We start from the raw sequence: 18,997 nt of genomic DNA, 5'->3' as shown, positions 1-18,997 counted from the left end.
GCCTAAAGACCTAAAATGCATGCAAATGAGACATGATTTTGACTAGAATATGTACATTAAATGGTGCAATTTATGAATATATCAACTCCCCCACACTTATCCTTTGCTTGACCCCAAGCAAAAAGAACAAATGAGAGAGAGGTTGAATGCATTGGGAGTTCATATTTCCTTTGAAAGAGAAAAGTGACAACTAAGAGAATTCAAGTTCATTCTCAATATGCAATGCAAGACCATACTCTGATGTATCAACTCAACAGTAATCTCCACAAGTTCTCTTATTCCTCAACTCTTTGACATTCATTAAGCTCTTTACCAAGTGGATCAAATGATGCAATGTTCAAACAAGCAAAGTTTGGCTAGGGTGAGGTAATGAGACTAAAATGATCTCATCAGCACCTGAGTGGGTTCAATGCAGCAAGGGGATCTCTCTATGAATGATCAAACTTTGGCAGAATGCTAAAGGTAAAAAGCAACCTATGCATACAAGGGCAAGGACTCATCCCACCCCACACTCTACTCAAAGCTTTCTCACTTGCTCAACCTCTCAAGATCCTCACTTTCCACACTCATTTTCCTCTCACTAGGGGACTCACTTTTCATTTTCACACTCAAGTCTTGGAGTCCAAACTTTACATAGCTCTTTTTCACTTTCTTTTGTAACCTCTAGCCTCTTTTTCTTTCTTTTTAAAACATTTGAGCTCTTTGGCTTCTTTTCTTTTCTTTTCACTTAGAGGCTAGACTTTTTTTTTTCAAAACACTAGAGCTCACTTTCTTTGACTCAAAACTCCAAGACTGATTTCTTTTCTTTTTCTATCCCCTAGTTCTCACCATTCTCCTTTTATTTCACTCATCTCTCCCTTTTCCACTCACCAACAAGTATTCCCCCACACTTAGTTCTCACCAAATCTCTCAGCTCCTTGATGATGGAACTTAACACTCAATGAGACTTGCCCTTGTTGCTCTAAACCTAACACTTTCTGCTAAGTTTGATCCAAGGTGGCCTTTCAATCACACACAAAAATTTGGCTTGAAGGAAGGATGGGTTCAAGGTGAGGAAAACTGATCCAGATGTGGACTCAGCTATTTGAGCTAAGGAAGAGGGTGGTAAAAACAGGATTTTAGCTCAAATATGTATATAGGTATCCACAAGCTTATTCAAACAATGCATCACAAGATAATTTCATGTCAAGTCAAGGTTTTCACTTATTAGAGTTGAGTTCAATTCAAACTTGCTTCTCAGATTCAAACCATTTCAAGCCTTGCAAGCACAGAAGTCATTTCACAAGCATATTTAATCCAAATTCTCAAAGTGATGTACTCTCAAGGAAAGAACCTATCATTACTCCCATTTGCATATGATGCAACCTATATGAAAATGCAAACTAGGCTCAATCCTAAAATGTGAATGCAACTACATGAGCATTGTTTTGTGAAAATTTTTCAAATTTTTCCATTTTTTGGTTTTTATATGCACTTAGATGAATGCAAAATGAGACTCAAAGTGAAAAGGAAAATAAGAGCAGAATAAACATGATTAGTAAACACAAAACCCCTCCCCCACACTTAAATAACACAGTCCCTTGTGTTATAAAAGCATGAGAAAGAGAAAAAATCAAACATGAAATGCAAAAGATAAAGAAAAATGCTAAATGCTCAATTACAAGTGTTTGGAGTGATACCTGGTGTGGTTCTTGTGCAAAAGGGGAGTGAGTATCTGCACCAGATGAGGCCAGACACCACTGGAGATGGATTTGGCTTGGCCTGAACTCCCTTGCTGCGGCCTGGTCTTGTGTTTCCCTGGTAGCACACCTAAGCCGTCCATTCCTCTTTCTGGTGCTACCTAGTTTCTCTTTTCCGAGCTAGCACACCTAACTTGGAGTAAATTGAGAGTCTTCATGCGAGTTAGCTTCCTTTGTTTCCAGGAAGCACGACCAAGTCGCACATTTTTGGACTTAAGATATCTCGGCCATCTTCTTTTTGCTGCTACCCAGTTTCTCTTTTCCCAGCTAGCACACCTAACTTGGAGTAAATTGAGAGTGTATGTGCGACTTGGTTTCTCTTGTTCCTAGGTAGCACAACCAGGTAGCAGAGTTTGGGACTTAGAACTCTTGGCCTGTTCTTCTTTTGCTGCGGCCTGGACATCTTTCACTAGGTAGCACGCCCAGGCCGGAGTAAATTGCGAGTCCTGCTGCGGCCTGGGCTCTTCTTGATCCAAACCGCATACCTAGGTAGCACTGAGGCGTTCTCCAAGTTTTTCAGTCCTTAAACACTTCTCTCAGCTCTCTCACATGCTCCATTCCATTCATCACTGAGCTATGTCCTCCAAAAGTCACCTAGAACCTGAGACCAACTCACAAAACCCATCAAAAGATCCTAAAACATAAAAAGAAATGAGAGAAAATATTAAAAAGATTATATACAAGGATAAGCTTGGGGTGTCTCCCAAGAGCACTTTGGTTAAAGTCACTAAGTTTGACTTCTTACACTCTTTTTAGTAAGGGAGAGGAGGAGCTTTGATGCTCCAGGTCTTGTCCATGAATTCAAGCATGAGGTCCTTGTTCATCAGCTCTTGGACACCATCAAATCATTTGTCTATGAACTCTGGTGTGAGCATAGCTCTGACTTTGGCAAATGGTCTTGATCTTCCATTGCCTTTAACCTTGTATTCAACAGCTCCAACAAACTTCCAAGGAGTGAGAGTTAAGACCTGAGAAGATGACTCAAGAGTGAATGGTCTGGTTCTTGGTGGGTTCTTGTCTTGAGACCCTGAGCCATTGCCTTTGTTGCTGCTGATCTCCTTCTCACTTGGTGTAGGAGATAGAGATTCCAAGCAAGCTTCATCATCACTAAAGAAATCCCCTTCAAACTCAAGATCAGGTCTTATTAGGGATTCTTTCTTTTTCTCAACAGATGCAAGGGGTTGAGCTTCTTCTATAGTTCCAATACTCCCCACATACATCATCCCATAGCGTTTCAACTCATCAGAATCATCAGATATAACTCCACAAAACCCAGCAAGAGGAGGCTTAAGAGGATAAGATAATTCATCATCTACCTTTGCAAGCACCACTCTTTGAGTATCAAAGTCCATCCTTGCTCCTGTGGTGTTCAGAAATGGAGTTCCAAGCAAAAGAGGTAGCTCTTTTGTCTTCTTCATCTTCATAACTACAAAATCTGTTGGAACTATGCATTCACAAATTTTCAATGGGTAGTCTTCAAGGATTCCATATGGTTTCTTTGAGGATGAATCTCCAAAGGTGATTGACATGGGGTGATGCTTAAGACTCTTGATCCCTAGTCTCTCCACCATGTCTAAAGACATTACACTGATGCTTGATCCAGAATCACACAAAGCATTGTCCACTTTCAAATTTCCAAGAGAGCATGAGATGGAGAACTTTCCTGGGTTGCCTAGCTTGGGAATAGATTTGGGTTTCACCCTTGTTGAGCCAGTGCTAGAGACTCCATCAGATGTCCTTCCTTGAACCATTCTCTGATCCTTTCCTTCAGCAATCTCAGAATCATTCTTTTTCATATCAAAACAAGCTGCTTCCCCACCTTCCTTCTCAATGTCCTCATTGAGATCACAGAACAGGAAGTCAAACTCCTCTATGATGGCGTCCTCATCATCTTGTGTTAGGCACTTTTCACTTGAGACATTGCCATGGAGAAGATCCTCAATTTCTTTGACAGCAGCATGATTCTCATCATTTGAGAGGATGGCATTGCAGTATTCTGTTGGATGTGCTACTGATGTCCCTGGTAAAGATCTTTGAGCTTGAGAACTGCAGTGGCCCTTGTTATTCTCTAGAGTCTTGACTTTGGAAGCCAAGGTTGAAAGCTGAGATAGAAGATCAGAATAACTGCAATCCACCTTGTTGTTAATCTCTGCCATTTTCTTGTTAAAGTCCATGGCACCACTTGCTTGACCTTTGAGGATTTCCTGGAGCAGGTTCTGCACTTCTTGATCCTTATTCTCTGAGTTCTGTTGGAGACTCTGTTGTTGGGGAGGGACAAAACCTTGTTGTTGAGTGTTTTGAGGATAGAAGTTCCGGGGGGGGGGGGGGTGATTCTTGTAGTAGGTGAAGCCTTTTTGGTAACCTGGTTGTCCACCTACAAAGTTTACCTCAGCTGTGATGTCTTCCCCTTGAAATGTGTCTTGAAACACATGATTCACATCTCTAATCAAGTTGACTGACTTATGAGAAGCTAGGAGAAGTTTGTCTAGCTTCTCATTGAGAGACCAGATGTCTTTCCTTGTTCTTTCCTCTTCAGCACACACAGCACCTCTTGAATTTCCTGTCAAACTCTGCTCCATATAGCTCATCACTCTGAGCTACATTCTCCACTAGGGTCATGGCATCATTGACTTCCTTGGTCATGAAATTACCATTTGAAGCTGTGTCCAAGAGAAGTCTGACCTTTGGTAAAGTGCCTCTGTAGAAGGTACTTAGCATCTGACAATCTGAGAATCCATGGTGAGGGCATTGCATGGTATACCCTCTAAATCTTTCCCAAGCCTCACAAAATGATTCATGGTTCTTCTGAATGAAACTTGAGATTTCATTTCTTAACCTTGCTGTTCTTGATGAAGAGAAGAACTTGGTTAGAAATGCTCTTTTGCATTGCTCCCAAGTTGTGACTGATCCTTGAGGTAGAGACTTTTCCCACTGATGAGCTTTGTCTCCTAGAGAAAAAGGAAATAGCCTCAACTTGAAACTGTCCTCACTCACTCCATTCATCTTAGTTAGATCACAAACTCTATCAAAGTTGTCAATGTGATCTAATGGGTCCTCTAATGCCAAGCCATGGAACCTGTTTGATTGCACCATGTTGATCAGGCCAGATTTGATCTCAAAATCGTTTTCAGGTGTTGGAACTTGAATCCCATGTCTTTGACCCTGAGCATTGGCCTCATCACCAGCTCCCACAACTTGTCTTGGACGTGGAGGTGTGATAGATAGGACTTTTAAGGGTCTCAGGGCTATCAATCCCCTTGTCGATGTAGTACAAAGAGGTTTATCAATCCAGATGTGGTGTTAGACACTAAGCTATATGATCAAGTTCTTAATTCAAGCAAACAAGAATAGGTTTTGATTAATCTAGAGACAACTATAAACATAAACAGGTTTAAAGACAAATGACAATGACAAATGATGTGAATATGATATGATGGAGGCATGAGATTCTAGACATGATAGTTGGTTAGGGTGCCTTGGTGTTAAACTAGAAATGCTAATGACAATGATGAGACATGATTCAAATGATTAAGAACTCTAATCTAGGTTAATCCTCTCATGAAGGTATTAACCCCTATACTAATCCATTTTCAAACCAAATTCCCATTTGTGAAACATGAATCAATATGCATTAACAAACAGCTCTTAATGATCATTCAAGCATTTAACAAATCATTCCCATGATGAAAAATTACTTAAACCTCTAACACAACTCTTTCAGGAATTTCATCAAACACTTTTGGTGCATGAAATTCCCAGAATCTAGATCTCAAGTGATTATCAAGGATTTAGCATAGAGAACAGCTGTTTAGAGAGATGAATCAATGAATCTAGCCCTAAGCACTCCTAATCTAACACTTTAGCACCCTAACCTACACATCTAGAACCTCATTAAGGTGACTACTCACTAATCATACTAATCTCTCTTAAACTTTTGCAAGTTGAGTAGATTAGCATGATTAATGATGAGAAATGGAGATGGAGATGATAGATTCAAAAGAAAACAGCTTTAAACACCCAGATCTCCTTAAACTCTCTTGATTAAACACTCAAATAAAGATATTTCTCTTCTTAATGGAGTCTTTTCACCAAAAAGGCAAGAGACCAAGGGAATAAAACTTAGTTCTCCCCCAAAAAACCCTAAAAAGTATTTATACCTTCTTAAAAACGAACCGGGTCAGCCCGGAACAAACCGGGTCCTGACCCGGCTTTAATGGATAAAGTGGGAAAAGCTGCGGGTCGGTTCAGTATGTCCCAGGCCGCACACCTAAGTCGCAGTAGATGAAGACTTGTCTTGTGAGGCTTGAATCACCTTGTCGGAGCCGCACGCCTATCTAGGAGTAAATTGCGAGTGTTTCTGCGGCATGGTCTCCTTCCTCTCCAACTCGCAGGGCTGAGCCGGTTTCTGGGGGATGTAGAAACTGTGCGGGTTGGTCTCTATTGCACTTAGGTCGCAGGCTCAAGTCGGAGTGAATTCCGAGTGATCGTGCGGCATAGATCCAGGCGCGGATGACTCGCATGCCTAAGTCGCACGATTGTGGACTTAGCATTTCTCTTGCTCGGGAGCTCCAGACCTCTTCCAGTGATAGTTTACCCGCACATTTCAACTCGCAGCATCAGCATTCAGGCGTTCATCTTCAGGCCTGCGGGTTAACCAAGTCGCAAGACCATCTCGCAGCATCCAGAGCAGCTTAGATCACTTCGCATTCCGGAGAGTGTAACTCCTGTGATACTTGTCCGAATTGAATGATTTCGGTTGCAGAAGACAGAGGACTCATTTATCTCCAACTTTTGTGAAGGAAGTTTCAGTGCTTGGGAGGTGGAAGGCTTCCTGGAGGGCACATCTTTGCAGTGCATGTATACGACCAGAGAGAGGCGTCTAGACATGTGTCCATTCCGGAGGCCGTATCTTCCTGCTCATAGATCCGAATTGAATGCTCTTGGACGTTCTGGAAAGAAAACTCAAATGTCTCTGATTCTCATGAAGGACCCGGAAGCTGAATCGGCCTGGAAGTGACCGTCCTTCGCATCCTTCAGAACTGATCTGCTCGGTCCGGAATACCTGCGAGACAGGGGTTTCTTCCGACGAGCTTATCTCTCTGCTCACGCGTCCGAATTCTACGATTCCAATTGCTATGAGACCGTGCTTCAATGCTCTCCAACTTCTATGAAGGACCCGCCATCTGAATCGGACCGGAAGGCTCCCCGGACAGGTGATTTCTGAGACTCGTTCGCACCCGGAGATTTTGGCCGATATACTTAATTCGCGGTACGTGAAAATGGCCGGTAAAGCTTCCCGCGGTACATGAAAATGGCCGGTAAAACCTTCCTGGCCAGCGAGAATGGCCGATAACCTCCATAGACTCAAGTTTTCCACTTTTTCAAGCTCTGCTCACCATTCCACCTCCTGGATTCATCTTTTCAGCTCCATAATCACCTGATAGACACTCAAAACATGCAAAGACTCATTGGGACCTAATGCATCTCCTAAGTTCTGAAACAAACCCTAAGGACCTAAAATACATGAAATAAAACATGATTTGGAATGATTTATGCAACCTAAATGATGCAAATTATGAACATATCAACTCCCCCACACTTGTCCTTTGCTTGTCCTCAAGCAAAAAGAGCAAATGAGAGAAAGAGGTTGTATGCAATGGGAGTTCACATTTTCTTTTTGAGAGAAGTGATCACAATGAGAATTCAAGTTCATGCTCAATTATGCAATGCAAAGCCATACTCAGATATATGTCAACTCAGCAAGGAATCTCCACAAGTTCTTCTCTCTCTCAACTCTTTCACATTCATTAAGCTTTTATCAGGTGGATCTCATGATGCAAGGTTTAAACAAGCTGGCTTGGCTAGGGAGAGGCTATGAGATTAAAATGATCTCATCAGTGTTCAAGTGGGTTAAATGCAGCAAAGGGATCTCTCTATGAATGATCAAACTTTGGCAGAATGCTAAAGGTAAAAAGCAACCTATGCATACAAGGGCAAAGACTCATCACTCCCCACCCTCTACTCAAAGCTTCCTCTCTTGCTCAAAGACCTCACTTTTCACACTCATTTTTCTCTCACTAGGGGATTTGTTCTTCACTTTCACTCTCAAGTCTTGGAACTCAAACTTTACACAGCTCTTTTTCTTTTACAACTTCTAGCCTCTTCTTTCTTTCTTATCAAAACATTTGAGCTTTTGGCTTCTTTTCTTTCTTTTTCACTTAGAGGCTAGATTTTTCTTTTCAACAAACCAGAGCTCACTTTCTCAAAACACCAAGACTGACTTCTTTTTCTTTCATTCCCCTAGTTATTTTCACTCTCTCTTTCCACTCATCTCACCTTTTTCCACTCACCAAAAAGTCTTTTCCCCCACACTTATTCCTCGCCAAAACTCTCAGTTCCTTGATGTTGGAACACAGCACTCAATGAGACCTGCCCTTGTCGCTCTAAACCTAACACTTTCTGCTAAGTTTGATCCAAGGTGGCCTTTCAATTCACACACAAACATTGGCTTAAAAGAAGGATGGGTTCAAGGTGTGGGAACTGATCCATGATGTGGATTCAGCTACTTGAGCTAAGGAAAAGAGTGGTAAAAACAGTGGTTCTAGCTCAAGTATGTATATTGGTATCCACAAGCTTTTTCAAACAATGCATCACAAGATATTTTCAGGTCAAGTTCAAGGTTTCCACTTAATTAGAGTTGAGTTTAATTCAAACTTGCTTCTCAGATTCAAATCATTTCAGACTTTGCAAGCATAGAAAAAGATTCACAAGCATATTCAATTCAAGTTCTCAAAGTGATGTACTCTCTAGAAAACCTATCATTACTCCTTGCAAGATGCAACCTATATGCAAATGCAATCTAGACTCAATCCTAAAAATGAGAATGCAACTACATGATCATTTTTTTGTGAAAATTTTTCAGATTTTTCCATTTTTTTGGTTTTTATATGCACTTAGATGACTATGCAACTAGAATGTGACTCAAGACTCAAAGTGTAAAATGAGAAAATAGAAAACATGGTTAGTAAAGGATGAAACTCCTCCCCCACACTTAAATAACACAGTCCCTTGTGTTATAAAAGTATGAGAAAGAAGTGAAACCAAAGCAAACAAGCAAAATGCAAAAGGAAAAAAAAGTCTACATGCTATTTACAAGGTTTTGAGTGTTACCTAGTGGCTGTTGAAATCAGACCCCAATGAGTAGGAGGGGTTCGATGTGTGGCCTGACGGTGTTTCCCAAGAATGGTGGCTGGCTTCATCACTCCCGTCGTCAAGATCTACCCAAGTGGTTCCATATGCGACCAAGGCTGTGCAGTTCATGGAACTCTCCCCAACTTCCTCTCTGTTTCTTGGTGAAACTGGTGCTGGAGCCCCACCTTTGCAAGGGTTTTCAAGCTTCTTGATCCTCTTCTTCATCTCCTTGATGCACTTGGCCATCTTGTGGATGGTTTTGTCTTGGTACTTGCACCATTGTTGGAGAATACCAATCTTCTGTTGAGCTCTGAACCCTGAAGTGCCTGGTTCCTCCCAGTTGTAATCATCAAAGTGATATCTGTTTCCACCAAAACGTTTTTGAGGTGGAGGCAGATCAGCATCGTGAGCACCAGCTGCACTTGTGGTAGCATCTTCAGCGGTTGCTTTCTTTCCCTTGGAGGCTTCTTCTCTGCAAGCTTGCCTGTATGTGAGGATTGGTGGATCAGTTTGGACATTGTACAGCTCTTCCTTCAGCAAGAAGAAGTGAATGTTCCTTTTAACTTGGACTGTGGTGATGGAGGGATTGGGTAGGAGAACTTGGGCTGGCTCACTGATGAGTGTCTTGAAGTTGTAGACTGCCTTGGTACCCACTCTTCCTTGGAGAAAGCCAATCCTACACAAATGTGCTTCATTAATCAGATCAAACTTTGCCTTGTTCTCCTTGAATCTATACCCCATGGCTTTCAAGATCTTTGTTACCACCCATCCATGGGTCAGCTTTGCATCTTTGTTTGTAGAATCCCACATGCACTTTTTGTAGAACATCAAAGACCTTGCTAATTGAGATGCAAGGCAAAGTGGGTATTCATACCCTACATAGGGTTCCCCATCTTCATGTGTTGGCATCAGCGGCCTCAGCCCTACACCCAGAAGCAGCAGATCTCCTTTGTGAACTCTTCCAACATCAATCTTGAAGTAGAAGCTGTGAGAGAGAATCTTGTGTACATATCTCAGAACTGGATTCCTTATCCAAGAGGCCTTAGCTGTTCCAGCTGTGTACTTCCCAGAAGCAATTGATCTCCATAGAAGTTGGATCTCATCTTTTCTGAGATTGACCGAGTTGGAGAGAAATTCATTTCTAGGTGTTGAAAACCCAAAGATCTTACTCAATTCTCTGAATGACACTGAATGTTCCTTCCCTTTCACAGTAAACTCCACATGTCCAAGCCCATCTCCTTGAATGATTCTTGAATCCCTTGGGTAGTAAATGAAAGCTTCAAAGGAGGCCAAGAACTCTTGGGACTCTTGCTCATAAGCGATTTCTCTCATCTCCAAAAGTGACTCAACACCCATGTTCCCAAGCAAAGTCTTGACATCTTCATAGAGGCCAATCTTCTTCAGAAAGTCCAAATCAGGGAATCTCCCTTGCTGGATCTCTATCTGCTGAAACTTAGCCAGATAATCAGGTGTTTCTGGTTCAGTTTTCTTGAACTTCTTTGATCCCTCTTCATTGGTGCCTTGGGAACCACCAGCTGAGCTGCCGGAGTCACTTTCAGTCTGTTCACTCTCAGATACCACAGCCAACTGTTTCCCCTTTTTCTTGGAACCAGAAGCAACCACCAAAGCTCTTCCTTCAGGCCTTGTCCTTTTTGGCGCTGGATCACACTTTCCTTGCTTTGTAGTATTCTTTGCACCTTGACCTTTGTTTCTTGGCTTTGAAGTTCCTGAGACCAAACCTTTGCCTTTTGATGCAGGGCCCTTCTTCTTGGCCAAAGAGTTGGTTCTTTCAGTCATCTGCCAAGAGATTCTCAAAAATATTGTTAGTACAAGGATGAACCTCACAAAAGTCTCAAAATTTTGAAAAAAATTGTTGCAACAATTTTCAAAATTCAAAAACAAAGTGCTCTGTTTTCCAAGACTATCTAGCACCCTAGCATTTATAAAAATAATTTATAAAAATAATCCCAAGGTCTAAAACAACCTATCAAAATCGATTCCACACTTTAAAGTTCAAAAAATCACCATTGAAGAACATGGAAAGAGATGAGTTTCAACAGGGCGAAATACCTTGGGATTAAGATGCAACAAGTTCGAAATGCAATCAGGATGATGTTAACAACTCAAAAACGAGCTCAGAGCACTTTGAATCAACAATTTTGGTGGAGAAATGAGAGAGATATGGTGAAAACAATGGAGAGAAAAGTGAGAGATAGTTGCAAACTCGGGTTTGTAGTGAGGAAGAGAGAGTGTGGGGTAGGGTCAAGCCTCTGGACTGGTGGTCAATAGATCTATTTTGACCAGTCAAGGCTTTGACCCATCCTTTTCTCATTGACCGGCCTCCTTTCTCTCTTTTGTGCGTCCGGGAACTGTCGGGATCGAGCTGTGTGACTGTCTCGGTGTAGAACCGGAAGAAATTTCGTGCGGCCTGGTCATCCTCTGCTCTGACCCGCACAACCATCCCGCAGCTTTTGTTACTTAGGCATTCTGGCCGTTCTCTTCATGCTGCGGCCTGGTCATCCTCTGCTCTGACCCGCGCAACCATCCCGCAGCTTTTGTTACTTAGGCATTCTGGCCGTTCTCTTCATGCTGCGGCCTGGTCATCCTCTGCTCTGACCCGCGCAACCATCCCGCAGCTTTTGTTACTTAGGCATTCTGGCCGTTCTCTTCATGCTGCGGCCTGGTCATCCTCTGCTCTGACCCGCGCAACCATCTCGGAGTAAATTCCGAGTCTTTCTGCGGCCTGGCCATCTTTCTTCTGACCCGCGCTCCTATCCCGCAGCTTCTGGGACTTAGGCATTTTGGGTTTCCCTTCTTTCTGTGCGGCCTGGCCATCGTTCTTCTGAGCCGCATAACCATCCCGCAGTAAATTCCGAACGATCGTGCGACTTAGACTCCTTGGGTTTCAGGCCGCAGCACCAGGTCGCACGGTTTAACACTTAGAACCCTCGGCCTTCTTCTTTTTGGTGCGGCTCAGCGTCTACGCTCCTAGGTCGCACGCCCAGGCCGGAGTAAATTCCGAATAGTCGTGCGGCCTAGCTCCTTGGGTTTCAGGCCGCAGCACCAGGTCGCACGGTTTAACACTTAGAACCCTCGGCCTTCTTCTTTCTGGTGCGGCTCAGCGTCTACGCTCCTAGGTCGCACGCCCAGGCCGGAGTAAATTCCGAATAGTCGTGCGGCCTAGCTCCCTCTCTTCTGACCCGCGCAACCATCCCGCAGTAAATGGGACTTAAACGTTTCGGGCCTTCTTCTTTCTGTGCGGCTCGGCCTTCCTCTTTCCAGGTCGCACGCCCAGGCCGGAGTAAATTCCGAACCTTGCTGCGGCCTGGGCTCTTCTCTTCTGACCCGCACTCCTAGGCCGCAGCTTTTGGGACTTAAACGTTTTTCTGGCCTTAAACACTTCTCTCAGCTCTCTCACATGCTTCTTTCCATTCATCACTGAGCTATGTCCTCCAAAGATCACTTAGTACCTGAGACCAACTCACAAAACCCATCAGAAAGTTCTAAAACATAAAAGAAAAGAGAAGAAATCAGAAGAACTATGTACAAAGATAAGCTTGGGGTGTCTCCCAAGAGCACTTTGTTTAAAGTCTCTAAGTTTGACTTTGAGAACCTGGTTAACAGGCTGGTGGATCAAGAAGAGGAACTGATGTAGCTTCCTCTTTCCCTTGTGAAACTAAGTAATGCTTGACTCTCTGTCCATTCACCACAAATTCCTGACCATTTTTCCCTTCCAAGACAATGGCACCATAAGGCCTCACTTCAAGAACTTTGAAAGGTCCAGACCACCTAGACTTAAGCTTTCCTGGAAACAACTTAAGTCTGGAGTTGAAAAGCAAGACCAAATCACCACACTTGAACTCTCTCTTTAAAATCTTTTGGTCATGCAGGACTTTGGTCTTCTCCTTATAGATCTTTGAGCTTTCAAAAGCCTCAAGCCTAATCTCCTCAAGCTCATGGAGTTGCATGATTCTTTTCTCCTGAGCTGTCTTGATATCAAAGTTTAGAAACTTCACAGCCCACATAGCTTTGTACTCCAACTCCACAGGAAGGTGGCAGCTCTTCCCATATAGCAGACTGAATGGTGATGTTCCAATTGGAGTTTTAAAGGCAGTCCTGTAAGCCCATAATGCATCATCCAGCCTTTTGCTCCAATCTTTTCTGGTTGAGCTGACAGTCCTTTCCAGAATGGCCTTGATTTGTCTATTAGATACCTCCACTTGGCCACTAGTTTGGGGATGATATGGAGTAGCTATCTTGTGTTTAACTCCATGCTTTCTCAATAAACCTTCCAGAATCTTGTTCAAAAAGTGGGATCCTCCATCAGAAATGACGACCCTTGGAACTCCAAACCTTGGAAATATGATGCTCTTAAACAGCTTGACTACAACCTTGGAGTCATTGGTAGGGGAAGCAATGGCCTCAACCCATTTGGACACATAGTCCACAGCAACAAGTATGTATTGATTTCCAAAGGATGAAATAAAAGGTCCCATAAAGTCAATCCCCCAACAATCAAAGATCTCCACTTCTAGAATGGGGTTCTGAGGCATCTCACTTCTTTTAGATATATTTCCATGCCTCTGACAGGCATCACAAGCTGAAACCACCAATTGGGCATCTTTGAACATTGTAGGCCACCAGAACCCACTTTGAAGAACCTTTGCTACAGTTTTGAATGCCCCCATGTGACCTCCAAAAGCAGAACCATGACATTCCTGCAACACAGGTTGCATCTCCTCTTCAGCAAGACATCTTCTGTATAACTGATCCTTGTTCAGAACATAGAGGTAGGGCTCATCCCAATAGTATCTCTGGACATCTCTGAAGAATTTTTTTCTCTTGTAAGCATCCAATTCAGGGGGCTCCACCCCACATGCAAGATAGTTCACTATATCTGCAAACCAAGGCATCCTCCTTTCTTGAATGCTCTCTACTTCCTCAAACTCCAAGTATGAATGGAGCACCATCAGAGACTCTTCAGGCAAAGCATCATCTATGGGGACTTTTTCTTCAATCCTCAGCCTTGAGAGATGGTCTGCAGCACCATTCTCAATCCCCTTTTTATCAAGCACCTCCATATCAAACTCTTGGAGCAATAGAACCCATCTCAACAGCCTTGGTTTGGCATCTTTCTTGGTCATCAAGTACCTGAAGGCTGCATGATCAGTATACACAATGACCTTTGATCCCACCAGGTAGCTTCTGAACTTGTCAAAGGCAAAAACTATTGCCAGCATTTCCTTTTCTGTTGTAGCATACTTCTCTTGGGCAGAGTCAAGTGTTCTACTGGCATAGTAGATCACATGCAGCTTCTTGTCTTTCTTTTGTCCAAGTACTGCTCCAACAGCAAAGTCAGAAGCATCTGTCATGACCTCAAAAGGTAGGGACCAGTCTGGTGCCTGAACTATTGGTGCACTAACCAATGCCTCCTTGATCAACTTAAAGGCTTCTTCACATTCAGCATCAAAGATGAAATCCACCTCCTTGCACAACAGTCTTGTTAAGGGCCTGGCAATCCTTGAGAAGTCCTTTATGAATCTTCTATAAAACCCTGCATGACCCAGGAAGCTCCTTATCCCTTTAACTGAAGTGGGGGTTTGCAGATTCACCATAACCTCCACCTTTGCCTTATCAACCTCAATGCCCTTTTCAGAGATCTTGTGCCCAAGAACTATCCCTTCTTGCACCATGAAATGACACTTCTCCCAGTTCAGCACCAAGCTGTGTTGCTCACATCTCTCCAACACCTGTGTCAAATTAGAGAGACAATCCGAGAAGGAGGAGCCATAGACACTAAAGTCATCCATGAACACCTCAACTTTCTCTTCAATAATGTCAGAGAAAATGTGCATCATACACCTTTGAAAAGTAGCCGGTGCATTACATAAACCGAAAGGCATTCTCCTATAAGCATAAGTGCCATAAGGGCATGTGAATGTTGTTTTCTCTTGATCTCTTGGATCTATGGGAATTTGGAAAAATCCAGAGTACCCATCGAGAAAACAAAAATAAGGATGATTAGCTAACCTTTCAAGCATTTGATCAATGAATGGTAAAGGAAAATGATCTTTTCTAGAAGCAGAATTCAATTTCCTATAGTCAATGCACATGCGGTGGCCAGTTATGGTTCTTTGAGCTATGAGTTCATCCTTATCGTTTTTCACCACTGTGATCCCACCTTTCTTGGGCACAACATGAACAGGAGATACCCATCTTGAGTCAGAGATTGGGTAAATTATCCCTGCCTCAAGAAGCTTTAGTATCTCCTTCTTAACCACTTCCCTAAGGTTGGGGTTAAGTCTACGTTGGTGCTCAATAGAGGACATAGATTGGTCCTCTAGGTGGATCCTATGGGTGCAGATGTCAGGAGAGATCCCTCTAATATCAGCCAAAGAATACCCTATGGCTCTCCTGAACTTTCTTATTTCATTCAGCAATGCACTCTCTTGGTCCTCTAATAGGCTATCATTGATGATGACAGGATATGTGGAGTTTAGTCCTAAGAAAGCATACCTGAGCCCTGTTGGTAGAGGTTTGAGCTCAACAGAGGGTGCATCAGCCTCATTCCAGTCCTGGTCCAAGCTGCTTTGGCTGGTGACTGATTCTTGGATTGCAAAAACCTCAGTGCCATTCTGTTCCAGCTCCACAAACCTTGTTTCAGGACCCAGCTCTCTTGCATTGTCCAGATACAGCTTATACCCTTCACTTGCTTCAGCCAAGAGCCCATTGTCTCCTTGTTCTTGAGTCAGAGTAGCTTGAAGAGGATCCTCTGTGTTCAGCTCCTCAAGCAACTCATCAGCCAACTGATCCATTGTCTCTACATAGAAACATTGACCTTCAATGGTGGGCTTCTTCATCATCTCATTCACATCAAACTTGAGCTTTTCAGACCCAAGTTGAAGCTCTATTATCCCACCTCTCACATCAATAATAGCTCCTGCAGTGGCTAAGAATGGTCTGCCCAAGATAAGAGGATCTACTGGCTCTTCATCCATCTCCAGCACAACAAAATCTGTTGGAACCTCAAAACCACCTATCTTGACAGGTAGATCTTCCAACATACCAACAGGCAATCTAACTGATCTATCTGCAAGGATAAGAGAAATCTTTGAAGGTTTGAAAACTCTAAAGCCCAGCTTCTGTGCTATGGAGAATGGCATCAAGCTGACTGATGCTCCTAAATCACAAAGACATCCAGAGAATAGAAGAGGTCCAATGGCACAGGGGAGTGTGAAGCTCCCTGGATCAGTTAACTTCCTTGGAATGGACTTCCTCTGAATGATAGCACTGCATTCATGACTTAGTACTACCATGCCTTGAAGCTCTTTTGTCTTGTTCAGAATAGCATCCTTCAAAAACTTCCCCATCTTTGGCATCATTAAGAATGCATCAATGAGAGGCATTGTGAGTGGTGTCTCTTTGAGTGCCTTCTCAAATACAGCTCTTGCCTTGTCCACTAGTTGCTTCTTAAATCTCCCTGGAAATGGGAGCTTGGGTTGGTATGGAGGTGGTGGCACATACTTCTTCTCTGGTTCTGGTTCCTTTGCTACCTCTTTACCCTTTTCTGACCTTGGTTTCTCAGCAACTTGATCATCCTTTAAGGCTGCCTCCCCCTCAGGTTGATCATTGTCCTCAATGATCACATTGTTGTTCTCAATACCAGGTAACTCCTTGCCACTCCTCAGTGTTATGGCCTTGGCATATTCCTTGGGGTTGGGTTCTGGTTTTCCAGGTAAGTGACCTTGGTTCCTTGAGCTTGATGCCTGGTTTTGCTTCAGTTCCTTGATTTCCTGCTGCATAGTCTGTTGACCCTGAAGTAGTTGTTGCAGAATACCAACCATATCTGTACCCATCTGTGGCTGCTGTTGAACCATTGGTGGCTGAAACTGTTGTTGAACCGGCGCCTGCTGTTGGAACTGTGGTGGACCAAACCCTGGTGGTGCCTTTGGCTGCTGTGAAGTGTAACCAGTGCCCTGAAATGGTTGCTGTTGCTGACCAAAACTCTGATTCTGACCAAATTGATTCTTGGGTTGGAATGACCCTTGAAAGTTGTGCTTGGGAACAAAGTTCTTTGGAGCTTGAGAATTGGGATAGACCTGGTCTTGTGGGTTAGCTACATTGGTGTTCCTGTAAGAGAGGTTTGGATTGGCATTACCATACTGATATCTTTGGAACCTCTGATTCCCAATGTAGTTGAGCTCCTCTTGGGTAAGACCTTCTTCACTTATGTTCTCAAAAATTTGAGAAGGTTCCTCATACTCTCCAACAAAATGCATTGGCTTCTGAGTGGTGAATTTCAGCTTGTCCAATTCACTCCTCAACTCCTTAACTTCTCTGGTGAGCCTCTGTTCTGAGCTTGAACCTTCATACCTATTTGATCTGTCATAGTCTGCACCATAAGTATCATTGCTCAATGCTAAGTTCTCCACTAGCTCTAAAGCAGCATGAATCTCTTTACCCAGAAAGTTCCCATTTGAAGCAGTATCCAGCTGGTTTCTAATCTTGGGAAGAGCTCCCCTATACAGTGTGCTGAGAGGAGAAGCCTCACTAAACCCATGGTGTGGGCATTGGTTTGTGTAGCTCCTGAATCTCTCATATGCTTCACCAAAACTTTCATTGCTGTGCTGAGTGAAGCTAGAGATTTGGTTTCTCAGTTTTGCAGTTCTTGAGGTGGAGAAGAACTTAGATAAGAAGGCTTGCTTGCATTGCTCCCAGGTTTGAATGGAGCCTCTTGGAAGATTCTTCTCCCATTGATGAGCTTTGTCACCAAGACTGAATGGGAATAGTCTTAGCTTAAAGCTGTCTTCTGAAACTCCATTAATCTTGGTCAGATCACACACCTTATCAAACTGGTCCAAGTGTTCCAAGGGATCTTCCATTGCTAACCCATGGAACTTTGAGTTCTGGACCATATTCAGCAATGATGCTTTCACTTCAAAGTTGTTGTTCTGCACAGGTGGTGCCTGAATACCAGCTCCATACTGATGAGCATTGGCCCTGTCATTCTCGCCAACATATATTTGGGGTTGCTCATATCTTCTTTGTTGTGGTTGGAAAGGGTGGGGTTGGTGGTGCACCTGGTGTCTTTGTTGAACATTGGCCTGATGCCTCTGTTGATGAGCCTGAGCTTGTCCTGGTGGACATAGGCTTGTTGGTGGTGCACCTGTTCCTGCTGAACATTGCCTTGGTGAAACCCCTGACCAATTCCAATACCAGCTCCCTGACCTTGAGCCTGTTGCTCCTGAACTGGTTGTTCTATATCTACCCCGTGATCTCCTTGGTCTGCCATCTCAGTCTGATCAAGTTGTCTACCACGTCTGTCTCTTCTCCTCCTTGGTACCAGAAGGTTGATGTTGTCGTTTAGAGGAAAAGGAGGACCGCAGCTTCTTGATCTAGACCTGGTGTTCATATACCTGAAATCACAAACAGAAATTGAAAGGAATCAGTAAAAACAAGAAAGTAAGCACTTGATCTCAAGAACAGATCAGAGCTTAATGCTAATCAAACCACAATTTGGCAACGGCGCCAATTGATAGATAGGACTTTTAAGGGTCTCAGGGCTATCAATCCCCTTGTCGATGTAGTACAAAGAGGTTTATCAATCCAGATGTGGTGTTAGACACTAAGCTATATGATCAAGTTCTTAATTCAAGCAAACAAGAATAGGTTTTGATTAATCTAGAGACAACTATAAACATAAACAGGTTTAAAGACAAATGACAATGACAAATGATGTGAATATGATATGATGGAGGCATGAGATTCTAGACATGATAGTTGGTTAGGGTGCCTTGGTGTTAAACTAGAAATGCTAATGACAATGATGAGACATGATTCAAATGATTAAGAACTCTAATCTAGGTTAATCCTCTCATGAAGGTATTAACCCCTATACTAATCCATTTTCAAACCAAATTCCCATTTGTGAAACATGAATCAATATGCATTAACAAACAGCTCTTAATGATCATTCAAGCATTTAACAAATCATTCCCATGATGAAAAATTACTTAAACCTCTAACACAACTCTTTCAGGAATTTCATCAAACACTTTTGGTGCATG

General features: G+C 43.0%; 2 non-coding genes and 1 pseudogene across 2 annotated transcripts; 2 read left to right on the top strand and 1 right to left on the bottom strand.

Annotated features, from left to right (window-relative positions):
• LOC112089121 overlaps nt 1–18,997 on the bottom strand; it is a 112,674-nt pseudogene that overhangs the window by 28,536 nt on the left and 65,141 nt on the right.
• LOC112089422 lies at nt 4,471–4,577 on the top strand. The gene has a single exon (XR_002901060.1). It is a non-coding gene; the product is annotated as a small nucleolar RNA R71 (small nucleolar RNA).
• LOC112089376 lies at nt 17,484–17,590 on the top strand. The gene has a single exon (XR_002901013.1). It is a non-coding gene; the product is annotated as a small nucleolar RNA R71 (small nucleolar RNA).

The sequence above is a fragment of the Eutrema salsugineum genome, unplaced genomic scaffold, assembly GCF_000478725.1.
Source record: "Eutrema salsugineum unplaced genomic scaffold, Eutsalg1_0 scaffold_12, whole genome shotgun sequence".
Classification (NCBI taxonomy): Eukaryota; Viridiplantae; Streptophyta; class Magnoliopsida; order Brassicales; family Brassicaceae; genus Eutrema; species Eutrema salsugineum.
This window is presented reverse-complemented; position numbering and strand designations above follow the sequence as displayed.